General features: G+C 57.5%; 1 long non-coding RNA gene across 1 annotated transcript; it reads left to right on the plus strand.

Annotated features, from left to right (window-relative positions):
- The first annotated feature begins 6680 nt into the window (after nt 1-6680).
- LOC149127047 (uncharacterized) lies at nt 6681-8814 on the plus strand. Its single transcript, XR_016232109.1, has 2 exons — nt 6681-6895; nt 8470-8814. It is a non-coding gene; the product is annotated as an uncharacterized LOC149127047 (long non-coding RNA).
- The last annotated feature ends 2579 nt before the right edge of the window (nt 8815-11393 follow it).

Below are 11393 nucleotides of genomic sequence, written 5' to 3' on the forward strand. Positions count from 1 at the left end.
CGCGGAGGGAGCAGGCCTTGGTCCACTGGGGCCCGGCTGGCTCAAGAGTGCTCAGAGAATGAGCCCTGTGTAGAACAGGACAAGGTTCCCTTTCTTTTCAGGAGCGCTTGGCAGCAACCCGGGGCCCACGGGCTGTCCCTCTCGCCAAGGTCAACCTGACCCTGACCTGGGGGACGCAACCGCCTGGGGCGGCTGAGGTCAGGCGCTGGCGACCGGGAGCCAGAGCCAGAGCAGACGCTGAGACGCCCGTCCTCTGGGCTGGGGTCACGGGACCCAAGTAACTGCATCTCCGGAGAGTGACCCAGAGCTGCGTCCCGTCCCCTCCTCCCAGCAGTCTCGGTGGTCCCCGGCCTTGGTGTCAAGCAGGCCTGCTATGGAAGCCAGGTGACCTTGGGCAAGTCATGCCCATCCTCTGGAAGCCTGGACTTTTTTTACAGGCAGAGAGAGAGAGACAGAGAGAAAGGTTTTCCTTTGCCGTTGGTTCACCCTCCAACGGCCGCTGCGGCCGGCGTACCGCGCTGATCCAATGGCAGGAGCCAGGCACTTAATCCTGGTCTCCCATGGGGTGCAGGGCCCAAGTACTTGGGCCATCCTCCACTGCACTCCCTGGCCACAGCAGAGAGCTGGCCTGAAAGAGGGGCAACCGGGACAGAATCCAGCGCCCCGACCGGGACTAGAACCCGGTGTGCCGGCACCGCAAGGCGGAGGATTGGCCTAGTGAGCCGCGGCACCGGCCTGGAAGCCTGGACTTTAATCTCAACCTTGTATGGTTCCTGGGAAGAGAACGTGAGCCAGCCTCATGCCCACAGCAGGCATGCATTGCATGGAAGAGTGGTGGAGCAGAGGAGGTGACCAGCGAGCCAACTGCAAGACGGCAACTGGAATCTCTCCCTGCGGCCTAGCCCTGACTTTCTTGGTCTGTTTGTCCGTAAGGGCCTTGGGGGCTTCCAATTCTCAGGCCCTAAAGTCTGCACAATTTAGAGTAGTCAAAACAAACCCTTCACTCACTCCATGCCCAGAGGGAACAAGCTCCTGGCCAGGCCTAATGGGTTCCAGGTGCGCTTTGTGCCCTGCAGCGGCTGCTCTGGCCACGGTAGGCCACAGGAGTGGTGGCCGTGACTTTGCTGGCTGGCTGGGAAGGCTCAGCAGGCCAGACCTTTCCAATCCAAGAAAACTCCCTACCCAGCGGGGTGAGAGGGATGTTAGCCTCATGCTCACACTGCCGTGGGTTCTAAGCCGGAAGGTGCTGTCCACATCCCCAGCTGCATACACGGGGTCTCCCAGACTCTCCTGCATTGACCCCTAAGAGGTCCTGGGGCCACCTAGATGATTTCACAGACAGCAGGAGGCCAGTCATGGGAGTGACCTCCCAAGGAGGCTCAGGGAACCAGGAGCCCAGAGGGCATGCGTGGGATTTTTTTTTTTTTTTTGGTGACCATTATATATTAATTATCATGTTATATAATCAGGGTGACAATCGCCACCTATTGATGGAAACCGTGGGCCATGTACTACATCTGGTGTTTCAAGCCCTCCAAGGCACACACTTCGATGGCTGGTTAGTGACCCAAACACCAGAGTGGGAAGAGGATGCCAAGAGCCCTGCCGGAGGTCCCAGAGTCAGGAACAGCTATCTGGTCTCAGGGCTGAGGGCAGTCCCCCATCCTGGGCAGGGACTCCCCAGATAGGGAGAGCCTCTGTGCCCATGTGCGTGAGTACGGGAGGGCCTATTTAGAAGGCAGAGCCTGAGTGAGTTCTCTCTACAGTGACAACACCCTCGGCTCCAACGCCCTTAGCTCCAACGCCCCCGAGCTGGGCACAGCTTCTCGAGCCCTGGCCCATCTGTTCCTCACTCCCCCCAGTCTCAAGCCTCAGTCTTGCCCTTCTACCCACAAACACCCTCTCTCCCAGCCTCCTCCCTACCTCTGGCCAGGACCAACCCTGACCTTGCACTGGGTAGTGAAGGGGATGTAGGCACTGGGGCCACCATCTGATCACCCTGCTCTTCTCTGTGTTGGCCGGACCCTCCAGGGCAGACTGGGCGGCCTGCTGTTGGGGGAGCACTGGAGACCCTCAATGGTGTGTGGGTGTGCCTGTTTGGCCCCCAAGTTTGGGAGTTTATTAGCAATGATATTTTCCAGCCTCTCCAATCTCAATAATCCTCTCCTACAGCCTGGGTTCTTCCTGTCGTAACTTCTTAGAGCAGCCGGTGGTTTCCTTCCTAATGCTCACCTACCATTGTGTCATGCTGAATGTATTCACCCATGTGGCTAATTCTGGCTTCCCCAGACTGCAAGCTCCAAGAGGACAGCCAGCTTTCTGCCGGATCCCCAGTGCCTCGCGCAGCACTGGCGCCTGACAGTGGGCACCGGACAGCGCTTAGGGATAAAGGAAGGGAAGGGAGTCAGCCGGAAGCTCAGAAGAAATGGGGCAGGGTTGTGGAGGTGGAGTCTGTGCACGGAGCTGGGCTGCAGGGGCGTGTCCGGTGGGGTAGGGGCCACTGCACTCTCAGTGCCTTCTGAGAAGGGAGCATGGTTGTGGGATGGAGCAGCCGAGTGTAGGGCCCCATCACCTGCCTGGAGCTGAATCATTGCCTCCTGCAGTTAGGAAATCAGAGGGAGCCCATGGATTAAGGCCTCTCTCTACTATCTCCAGATGCTTGCAACCCAGAAGGGCCATTAGTCCACCCCCTCCCCCCCATGCTGCTACTGACACTCCAGAAAGGGACTTCTGAGAGGACCTCAGTATTTGAGCCACACAGAGGAGACCTGGGGGCACAGACTTGGTCCCTCTAGTTGCAGGTCGAGATGTTCCAGCGGGCGCCCCCGCCATGGGTGTCCAGAGCTGCTCCTGCAGGATTCTCTCTCCACCCTCCATTTCCACCCCTTAGCCTAGTGTTCTGGGTGCGCAGCCAGCACAGTTGTGTTGGAGTCAGGAAGATCCGCATTGGTTCCCAACCAGCTCCACCGCTTTCTACCTTGGGCCCACTTAGCTTCCCCGAGCCTCAGTTCCCACATGTCTGGAGTGGAGCTGGTACTCCCCAGCTGACAGTGTTGCTACAGGGTTGAAGAAGATCGTGGGGGCCCTGTGTGCGGCACAGCGGGCTAAGCCATGGCTTGCGATGCTGGTATCCCAAATCGAAGCGGCTGTTCGGCTTCTGACCCAGCTCCCTGCTAATGTGCCTGGGAAGGCAGAAGAAGATGGCCCAAATGTTTGGGCCCCTGCTTCCCACATGGGAGACTCAGCTGGAGTTCCTGGCTCCTGGACCTGGCTGTTGCCAGCATTTGGAGAGTGACCCACTGGATGGACAATCTCTCTCTCTCGCTTGCTCTCATTTGGGGCAGATTCTGAGGCCTCCGTGGGTCTCAGCTCCACATCCGTCTCATGAGTGAGCGGGAGACGGGCTCTTGAAGGCCCCTTCCAGCTCCAACTTGCTTGGTTCTATTCTGAGCAGGAGCCCCGCCTCGGGAGGGGGGAATGTGAACATTCTTGCAGCTCCGATTCAGCCCAGGCACATGCCTGCCCAACCCCAGCCCTCACATGGAGCCTGTAGCTGTTGCCACATTGGCCACACCCTTGGCACCAGCTACCCCACCCCATATGCCAGAGCCACAGGCCAGCGGCCCGGTTCCTGGGGAGTCGCAGGAGGCAGGGAGGAGAGGAGAGCATGGGGCAGAAAAAAGAAGGGGAGAGGGGCTGGAGGAGCAGCAAGGTGGGAAGGCAGGCCCCGAGCCCAGTAGAATTCCCAGTTCCGCCACTTTCTAGCAAATGTGTCCTTGAGCAAGCGGCTTTAACCTCTTGGAAGCCCGTTTCCTCCTTTATGAACCGATAATAACAAAGACGTTAAAAACCCATTAGATTGCTGCGTGGATTAAATGCAAGCGTAGACGTCAAGCGCCTGACACGCAGACTTCTGTTCTCTGGGGCAGGCGGCAAGGGGCCGGGGAAGTTCCACCAGGGCCCTGCGGGGGCGCTTTGGCGACCTTCCCGCAGGCGCTGAGCGACCGGAGTCGGAGAGGCCGGCAGTCCTCGCCGCGCCGCCCGAACCACGTCCCCGGGGCTGGCGGGCTGGCGGGCTGGCGGGCTGGCGGGCTGGGGTCCCCAGCCCGAGTCCCCGCCCCCACCCGCACAGCCTTTTGCCTCGGACCAGCGCCTTTGATCCGCAACCTTCATGGGGATTAAGCGCCCGTGAGCCCCGCTCCCCGGGGTCCCCCGCTCCCCGCCGCCCTCCCTCCGGGCTGACCTCCCAGTCGGCTGCCCCAGCCGGGGCTGGCTCCGCCGCCGGTGGTCCCTGCCGCGGCCGGCCGCCGCGCCTCCGGGCAGTCCGCTAGGATTACGCGGGCAGCAGCCTCAGCGGACGGCTTTGGCGAGCCCCCGGGGGGCTGGGGCCTTGGGGGCTTAGGGGCGGACCCAGCGCAGAGGGCCGGGGGCGGACGCCTCCTGGACGTTTTTTTGGCCGGCGACTGTGTGTAAAGTGTTGAAAAAGAAAAACTCTCCGGAGGAGGACGTAACCTTTTCTTAACATCTGGGGCTCAATTAGCTAATGACAGCAAAGCCTTCTCCGGTGTCGCTGACCCCTGCGCGGGAGCCCGGCTCCCCCACCCCCGCTATTTATACAGCTGCGGCCCCTCGCCGGGGCGCGGGGCAGGGGGCTTGGCTGGGTTATCTCGGCGGAGATCCGCCGCCCACCCCAAAAAGAGCCGGAGAACCCTCGGCGCAGGGCCCCTCGCGCGCCCGCGCGTCCCTCCCCAGCCCTGCCCGGCCTCCTCCCTCTACCCTCCGCCTTTTTCCTCCTCTTCTTTTCCCCGGCCTCTCCTCCCTTTCTCCCGCTTCCCTCCACCCTCGCCTTTGTCTCGCTCGCTCCGGCTGTCGCGCCCCTCTCCCCCTTTCTGGTCCCTTGCCTGTCCGTCCGTCTCTCTCGCTCTCTCCCTAGCGACCTCCCCTCCTTTCTGACTCTGAATAGCTCCCTTGTTCCCCTCGGTGTTCCTGTCTCTCCCGCTCATTCCCGTGCTTCCTGCCCACCTTTGTCTCTCGCTGCCTCGCCCTCTGAATGCGGCTCTGTCTGTCCTCCCCGAGGTGCATCCTGCCCCGGCCGCCTGGCAGGTACCCCAGGGGAGCAGCCCCAGCGCGCAGCCGCCTCTGGGCCGAGTGTTCTTCCCACGGGAGCTAGGCAGGACGGTGGCCGACTCTGGAGCCCAGTGTGGGAAGCCAGGGAACGCAGCAGTTAGGGTTCTCCATGCTCAGAGAACCAGGGGGCTCCCCAGGGCCACTCCAGCTCCTGGAATCCTGCCGCTCCACCCACGCCCACTCCCCAGGTCCCTGCCCGGTATGCCAGCCCCCGCACCAGTGCAGGCACACACTTTCCCCTTTGTCTTCCTCCCGTTTAAACAGGCTGGAATCTTTAAAAAAAAAAAAAAAAAAAAGTCACCAATACTAAGGGAGTAAAGTGATCACTGCAGAAACCTTAAAAGGCACAAAATAGGTTCAAAGTCGTTAAGGAGTAGCCAGGAAGAGTAAGGGATTTGGAATGAAAGGAGCTGGGTTCAGCCCAGGATTCAAACAAATCACTTGAGCTTCCATTCCCGCTTCTATAAAATGGGCATACTATGGTTACTAAACACGCTTCAAACTCACTGGTCCTAAGGCGGCAGGCACTGGAAAATGTATTTTCTATGGGCACTGACTGTTGGGGGGGGGGGGCTCTTGGGAGGGTGTTCCACAGCTCTACCTCTAGCTCCTGCAAACCACCCGAAGTTCCCGCACCGCTGTGGGCCCCTCTGTCCCAGGATGAAGGCTTCAGACGCTCTTCGCCGGGGATCGTGGGCCTGGGCACCGCGTGCAGAAGGTGGGGGATGGGCCCCCCGCCCTGCGTCCCCGGAGCCCTTGGTGGTCGCGTCTGGGACCCTGGTGAACTGTCGGGGGGAACCGAGGGTCCCACTGCCCCCTTATATTAGAGGAGAGGAGACGGAGAAGGATCTGTACCGGGACGGGAAGCGGACTGAAACCCTGGGTCTTGCCGGGAGCGGGCTGGGGGGAGGTCGACCGCGAGCCGGCCTCCCTCTGAGCGGCGCGGGCCGCCGCGCCCCCCCGCCCCCCCCCCCCGCGCCGTCCCCCAGACCCACTCGAGGCGCTCGGCGCTCGCAGGCGGGATAGAGAGCCCTGCGAAGGCTTGATCTGCAGCGAGACAGCGTGTTCTCGGATCTCGCTCCGGCAGCCCAGCGCCGCCGCCCGAGGTCGGATGGGCTTCTCTCGGCGGCCCCCAACCCCCACCCCCACCCCCCCACCCCCGACTCCCCGGCCCGGGCTGTGCCAGACATAGAGACGGTGGCTGCAGAAACCGGAGCCCCGGCGCCGGGGCGGCCGCGAGGGGCCGGGCCGCGGAGAGCTGAGCGGCCTCTCGCCAAGGGCTAGCAGAGCTTCCCCACTCCCGGAAGGGGCGCGCGGGGCCAGGCCGCAGATGGCCTACACCAAGGCTGCCCGCCGGCTCCCGGGACAGGTGCCCGGGGCTTCCTGGGCGCGGGGTGGCTGGGCTAAAAGCTGGGACCCCCGCAGCGGGGTCGGACCCACCCGGGAGGAAATGGATACTAAATAGCTAGGTTTTTATGCTAATACGCATCTGGCCGGGCTTATTCTGGGGCCGTGGAGAGGAGGGAAGAAGTTCCGGAGAGCAGGACACCTCCGGAAGCAGTCGATTCCATGATAAAAGACAGCTCGGGTTCTAATGCGCACCCGCTGTGTGGCCTTGGGAAAGTGACTTGGGGCGCTTGGGTTTCCTCCTCTGGAAGGCGGAGAACTCGGGTCAAGTTTCGTCCCCAGCTCAGGCGCTCGGTCTGCGAAAATGGAAGTCCGGCCCCTGGAGGATGGAGCGGAATCGGGGTTTTGAGTCCTGGGGGAGGTAAAGCGTCCAGAGCCGGCGAGCGGGGGCCTGCGGCCGTCTCCACAGCGGCCCGGAGGTCAAGGGGGCGCGAGGCCGAGGCGGACAGAGGCCCTGGGTTGATGGCCTGGGAGCAGAGGAGAGGAGTGGGCTTTTCCTGGGGGCACCAACCTGGATTTAATCATGGGGTGGAAGGCTGGGACGGGTTAAGATGCCCAAGAGGGATGGGGGATGACTGGTAGGGTCAGATCTTGAGGAAGTCTGAGCGGGAAGGAACCAGGGCACAGGTGGGAAGGAATGGGGGGCAGGTAGGGGTGGGAGGGCAGAGAGGAGGAGAGGCTGGGCTGTTTGGAGGAGGAAGGAACGTTCTTCACCCCGTGTTGGTGCAGCCTGGACATGGCTCACAGTGAGATAAGAGCGGATCTGGGAGGACTCCGCTGGGGAGACACAGTCAGTATGGAAGGGTGATGCCCAGCCCTGCCGCTGAGCCTGGGTTACAGGACCATTGTTTCGTTTTCTTTGACAGAGAGAGGGAGAGACAGCGCTCTCAGTGACTGTCTCACTCTCCAAATGCCTACATCAGCCAGCCCAGCCGAAGCCAGGAGATGGGAATCCCTTCTGCAGATCTCCCATGTGTATGGCAAAGGCCCACGGCTTGGGCCATCCCCTCTGCCTCCTGGGGCCTGCAGTAGCAGGAAGCTGGAGTCAGGAGCCAGAAAAGGCTTCACACTCAGGCACTGGCATACGTGTACAAAGGCATCTCAACCAGTGACTTGACCACTGGACTGAATGCCCACCCCTGGATCACAGAACTCTGAGAACGGAGTAGGGGCTGCCATTGTGACTAGTGGGTAAAGCCGCCACCTGAGGTGCCGGCATCCCATGTGGGCACCAGTTCCTGTCCTGGCTGCTCCACTTCTGATCCAGCTCCCTGCTAATGCCCCTGGGAAAGCAGCAGAAGATGGTCCAAGTGCTTGGGCCCCTGCACCTATGTGGGAGACCCGGAAGAAGCTCCTGGCTCCTGGCTTTGGCCTGGCCCAGCTCTGGTTGTTTCAACCATTTGGAGAGTGAACCAGCAGATGGAAGTTTCTCTCTCTTTTTGTAATTCTGCCTTTCAAATAAATAAATACATCTTTAAAAAAAATCAGAGTAAAAGAAACCTTGAAGAGATGGAAAGGCGCCAACACTTACTGAGGTCAGCTTGTACCCTTATTTTATTTTTGTTTTTGACAGGCAGAGTGGACAGTGAGAGAGAGAGACAGAGAGAAAGGTCTTCCTTTGCCTTTGGTTCACCCTCCAATGGCCGCCGTGGCTGGCGCACCGCGCTGATCCGATGGCAGGAGCCAGGTACTTATCCTGGTCTCCCATGGGGTGCACTGCACTCCCTGGCCACAGCAGAGAGCTGGCCTGGAAGAGGGGCAATCGGGACAGAATCCAGCGCCCCGACCGGGACTAGAACCTGGTGTGCGTCCGGCGCCTCAAGGCGGAGGATTAGCCTAGTGAGCCGTGGCGCCGGCCAGCTTGTACCCTTATATACATTGTCTCCTTGAATTCCCAGCACACAGGGCGGAAAGGGTTGTTAATCCATTTTACAGGTGGAGAAGCAGAGGCTCCGAGTGGTGGAGAGCCTTATTCAAGGTCACAGCTGGTGATGAAGAAGTGAAACTGTGATCCGGACCCTGGTCTGCCTGTCTCAGAGCCGAGGCTCCCTCTGTTGGTCTCTGTTGGGCGAGAGTCCTGCTCCTGGGGCCTCAGGAGTCCTACCTCTCTCAGGTGTATCCCTCCTGGGGCATTGCTCCAGCTGGCTGGAAGGAAAGGAAGGAACTGTGCCACCTGCAGGTGCCTCTAGCCTTCTGTGCCGAGTGGGGAAAGGGTGGGCTGGCTTGGTTTATTTTTCCCAGAAGACATCAAACCATATATTTTGTTCTGCAACGTAAAAACATGCTGGTTTTGTCTTTGTATTTTGAACCATTTATATGCCTATTTTTAAAAGCTGCATAGATATTCATTTTATTATTTATCTATTCCTCTATCCCAGAGCATTTATATTGTCTCAGAACTTTTGAGATCACAAATGGTGCTTCAGTGAGCACCATGTTTGTACAGACAGAAGTATCTCCAGAGGATGGGTTCCTGGAAGTAGCACCACTGGGCCAAAGGAAAGCTGGCTTAAATTCTTCTTTTTTTACTTTTTAAAAAGTTATTTATTTATTTGAAAGTCAGAGTTACGGGGGTAGGTGGAGAGAATCCATCTTCTAGCCACTGGTTCACTTCCCAGATGGCTGCAACAGCCAGGGCTGGGCCAGGCCAGAGCCAGGAGCCAGGAGCCTCTTCCAAGTCTCCCATGTGGGTGTAAGTGCCCAAGCACCCGGACCATCTTCTGATGCTTTTCCCAGATCATTAGCAGGAAGCTGGATTGAAAGTAGAGCAGCCAGGACACGACATAACACCAGTCCCATAAATTCTTCTATATAGTACTGGACTTCCTTCAAAAGAGGCTATATCAATTTTTTCTCCCTTCATCAAACTATGTAAATGTCCATTGTCACTGGGATGCACACACACACAACACACAAGGGTACTTCAAGAAGTTCAGGAAAAATGAAATTAGAATATAAATTTATTTTGATACAAAAATTTTTGAAATCCATGCATAATTTTTTCAAAATACATATTTCTGCAGGCTTTTTGAAGACTGCTTTATGAGTGGATTTCAAAATATTTGGACCAAAATAAGCTTTTATTTTTCTTTAAAAAAAGATTTATTTACTTATTTGAAAGTCAGAGTTACAGAGAGAGAGAGAGAGGTCTTCCATCTGCTGGTTTACTCCCCAACTGGCCACAACGGATGGAGCTGCACCAATCCAAAGCCAGGAGCCAGGATCTTCTGGGTCTCCCACGAGGGTGCAATGGCCCAAAGGCCATCCTCCACTGCCCTCCTAGGCCATAGCAGAGAGCTGGATCAGAAGTGGAGCAGCTGGGATATGAACTGGCACCCTTATGTGATGCCAGCACTGTAGGTGGTGGCCTTACCCACTACGCCACAGAGCTGGCCCCAATAAGCTTTTATTTTTAAAAAAATTTATTTATTTTCATTTTACTTGAAAGGCAGAGAGAAAAAGAGAGAGTCATCAATCTTCCATCTGCTGATTCACTCCCCACATGGCCATGAAAGCCAAGGCTGGGTGAAGCTGATGCTGGATTTTCTCATGGGTGGCAGAGATCCAAGCACTTTAGCCACCACCTGCTGCTTCCCGTGGTGTGCATCAGCGGGAAACTGGACAGAAAGTGGAGGTAGGACTTGAACCCAGGTATCCCAAGTGACATTCTCATTGCTGCACCAAATGTTGGCCCCAAGTTAACTTTTAATTTCATTTTTCATTATTTTATTTTTTATTTTATTTTATTTATTTGAAGGGCAGAGTAACAGAGAAAGAGAGAGACAAAGATATTCCAACTGCTGGTTCACTTCCCAAATGGCAGCAATAGCCAGCGCTGGGCCAGGCTGAAACCAGGAACCTGGAACTCCATCTGGGTCTTCCATGTGGGTGGCAGGGGCTCAAGCACTTGGGCCAATTTCCACCGCCTTTCCAGGCACATTAGCGAGGAGCTGGAGAGAAGGCAGGCATTTGTGGCTTTAACTGGCACTCTGATATGGGATGCTGCAGCTGCTCAAGCTGCCGCGCCACAAAGCCAGCAAGATTTATTTATCCATGAGCTTTTTGAAGTGTGTGTGTGTGTGTGTGTGTGTGTGTGTGTGTGGCCAACCTAGGGGCTGGATAAGAATGTTTCATTTGCATTTCTTGGGGTCTCTACAGCTCAGTGAAAGACTCATTAAGTTGAAGAAAACATTTGTGAAGAACCAAGGAAGTGCTGAAGGGCTTGTGCCAGGTGCTCTGCGTGCTGTGGGTTATGGTGCGGACATGGCTAAGTCCAAGAACCACACCCCATCACCCAGTCCTGAAAAATGGCACAGACTGGCATCAAGAAACACCAATCATGAAGCTAGCAATCGCTGAAGGGGCTGGCCCCAAGTGCCTGAAAAACATGCACTTTGCCCAGAAGCACAAGAAGGTCCTGAAGAAGATGCAGGCTGATGAAGCCAAGGCTATGAGTGTACGTGCCGAGGCTGTCAAAGCCCTTGCCAAGCCTGAGGAAGTTAAACCCATGATCCCAGGGGGGTCAGCCCCAAGCTCGATGGCCTCACCTATATCGCCCAGTCCAAGCTCAGGAAGCCACACTCATGCCTGCTTTGCCAAGAGTCTTGGACTATCCTGGCCAGTGGCCAAGGCCAAGGCCAAGGCTCCAGCCAAGCCCAAGGTCCAGTCCCAGGCTGCAGCTCCACTTCTAGCTCAGGCACAGGCTCCCAAAGGTGAGCATAGGAACAGCCTCTGTCTGCCAGTGTGAGGGCAGAAAGACGGGTGTGAGCCCTGGGCTGCTGTCTGCATGGCCCTGGCATCCTCCTGTGCTGTTTGTACAAATACACCTGAGGCAGGGTCTCAAAAAAAAAAAAAAAAAA

Source organism: Oryctolagus cuniculus, chromosome 4 (genome assembly GCF_051225735.1).
Source record: "Oryctolagus cuniculus isolate XC-2025 breed Fujian yellow rabbit chromosome 4, ASM5122573v1, whole genome shotgun sequence".
Classification (NCBI taxonomy): domain Eukaryota; kingdom Metazoa; phylum Chordata; class Mammalia; order Lagomorpha; family Leporidae; genus Oryctolagus; species Oryctolagus cuniculus.